Here is a 3,563-nt window from a genome sequence, read left to right on the forward strand (position 1 = left end):
TGGTATTTAACTCTGATAAATTTGAATCAATAAATTATGGAGACAGAGAAAGAAAGCTATATGCATATAAGGGACCTAATAATGAGACCATCACAAATAAGGAAGCAGTTAAAGACCTTGGTGTGATGATGAATAGGAACATGGTTTTATGCAATGATCAAATAGCAACTCTGTTGGCAAAATGTAAAGCAAAAATGGAAATGTTGTTACGGCACTTCAAAACAAGAAAAGCTGAACACATGATTATGCTTTATAAAAACATATGTTCGTAGTCCACTTGAATATTGCAATATGATATGGTACCCACACTATTAAAAGGATATTGCACAAATAGAGAGTGTACAAAGGTCCTTTACAGCTAGAATAGAAGAAGTTAAGGACCTAGACTACTGGGAAAGACTACAATTCTTAAAATTATATAGTCTAGAAAGGAGAGAGAAACGCTACATGATAATTCAGGCATGGAAACAGATAGAAGGAATAGCAGAAAATATCATGGAACTAAAAATATCAGAAATGGATGCAACGCAGAGGTAGATTAATAGTGCCCAAAACTATACCAGGAAAAATAAGGAAAGCACACAGGACATTAATCCACTACGCACCAGCATCGATAATGCAGCGTCTATTCAATGCGTTGCCAGCTCATCTGAGGAATATATCAGGAGTGAGCGTAGATGTGTTTAAGAATAAGCTCGACAAATATCTAAACTGCATCCCAGACCATCCAAGATTGGAAGATGCAAAATATACCGGAAGATGTACTAGCAACTCTCTGGTAGACATTAGAGGTGCCTCACACTGAGGGACCTGGGGCAAACCCGAACAAGATGTAAGGTCTGTAAGGTAAGGATCTGCCCTCTATTCTTTCTCCCATCTCCCTATCCGCCCTCTGTCCCTTCTCCCCTCTACCTTATCTACCCTCTGGGCCTTCTACCCATCTCCCCTATATTCCATCTGTCCCTTCCCTCCCATCTCCCTCTTCCCATATTCTGCCCTTGTCCCTTCTCCACCTCTCCCGTATCTTCCCTCCTGCCCAGCTCCCAATTCTCCCTTCTCCCTATATCCCTCTGTCCCTTCTTCCCATCTCCCCTCTCCTATCTTTCCCCTCATTCTGCCCCTCTCCAAATCCTCTCGTCTCTCCATCGCCCGCTCCGTCTGTTCTTCCTTACCTCTTCCCTATCCACCCTCGCCATATTTCCCTCCCTGTCCCTCCTCCCTTCCCTCCCCTTATTCTCCCAATCTCCCCTCCTTCCTATCTGCCCTCTGTCCCTTCTCCCCTCTCCCTATCTTCCCTCTGCCCTTTCTCCCATCTCCCTTCTCCCTATATCCCCTCTGTCCCATTCTCCCATCTCCCCTCTTCCTATCTGCCCTTTGTCCCTTCCCCCCTCTCCCCTCTCCCTATATCCCTTCTGTCCCTTCTCCCCTTCTCCTCCCCCCTTCTCTCTCCCCTTCTTTAATCTCCCCTTTTCTGGTCTTCGTGTTCCTTTCGTCTCCCACACACTCTCACACACACCAAGGAACTCCCTAAATCCTCGACAGCAGCAAAAACTGGCCCAGCAAATGAAATGCCCTGTCACTAATTGGAAAAGAAGTGAGCGGAAAAACTAGCGTACAAATTACATTTAGTCAAGGCTGTGTGAGAGAGAGAGAGAGAGAGAGAGAGAGAGAGAGAGAGAGAGAGGGAAAAAGATTCCTGGCTCTTTTGATTGTAATGCGTTTGCTAGAAACGGTTTATATATATATATATATATATATATAGATATATATATATATATATATATATATATATATATGTATATATATATATGTATATATATATATATATATATGTCTATATATATATATATATATATATATATATATATATATATATATATATATATATATATATATATATATATATATATATATATATATATATATATATATATTATATAATATATATATATATATATATATATATATATATCGAACTACAAATGTCCTTTAATATCTAATTCACTCTACCTCGGAATTAATATATTTTCATATATGCTTAACCGATAGGGGGAATTTAATTAAGCAATAATAGAATTGGCCATCGACAGGCGCGAACCAGCGACTTCCCAATCCCAGGACTGGCAGTGAAGCCTTAAACCACCCCTGGGATTGGGAAGTCGCTTGTTCGCGCCTGTCGATGGCCAATTTCTAGTATCGCTTGATAAATTCCCCCTCGGTTAAGCATATATGAAAATATATTAATTCCGAGGTAGAGTGAATTAGATATTAAAGGACATTTGTAGTTCGATCATATATATACTATATATATATATATATATATATATATATATATATATATATATATATATATATATATATATATATATATATATATATATATATATATATATACATATACATATTCATATACATATACACTATACATATATATATATATATATATATATATATATATATATATATAATAATATATAATATATATATATATATAATACTATATATAATATATTATATATATATATATATATATATATATATATATATATATATATATTAGACTATATATATATTATATATATATACATATACTATATATATATATACATATATATATACATATATATATATAGATATATATATATATATATACTAGATATATATATATATATATATATATATATATATATGTAATATATATGAATTTTCATCACATCACCGTGATTCATACAGCATTAAGCTACAAATGCCCTTTAATATCTAATTCGCTCTACCTCGGATTTAATATATTTTTACATATGTTAACCGAAGGTGAATTTCTTACTTGATAATAATTTGGTCCTCTCGTGGATTCGAAACAGCGGGCAGAGGACAAATTAGGACTTCATTGACAGACACTGAAGTCCTGACTTGTCCTCTGTCCGCTGGTTCTTATCCACGAGAGGACGAAATTATCATCAACTAAAAGATTTCCCTTTGGTTAACATATACGAAAATATATTAATTCCGAGGTAGAGTGAATTGGATAGTAAAGGACATTTGTAGCCTAATGCATATATGTATATATATATATATATATATATATATATATATATATATATTATATATATATATATATATATATATATATATTTATTTATATATTAGTTTTTTCCTATGTTTAAGGATGAGGTTGTTACTTCCAATCCCTTTTTCTTAACTCCAGGAGACTCTAGCACAATTTGTACCCGGTGTCCCGATGGGTAGTAGACTCGGAACAAACGTAAACCTAGTAATAAAAGCACAGAAACTCATGTTTCGGAAATAAGAATTATGTATCGCAAGACTAATACGTCCATTCGAATTCTTGATGGGTTCCCTCATTGCGAATTTAATATGAGTGAGCTGATCGTGGGTTCATATAGATATATATATATATATATATATATATATATATATATATATATATATATATATATATACATACATATATATATATGATATATATATATATAATATATATATATATATAATATATATATATATATATATATACACATGCACCTCCTATACTTTTGTGGTGT

The sequence above is a fragment of the Macrobrachium nipponense genome, chromosome 11 (assembly GCF_015104395.2).
Source record: "Macrobrachium nipponense isolate FS-2020 chromosome 11, ASM1510439v2, whole genome shotgun sequence".
Lineage (NCBI taxonomy): Eukaryota > Metazoa > Arthropoda > Malacostraca > Decapoda > Palaemonidae > Macrobrachium > Macrobrachium nipponense.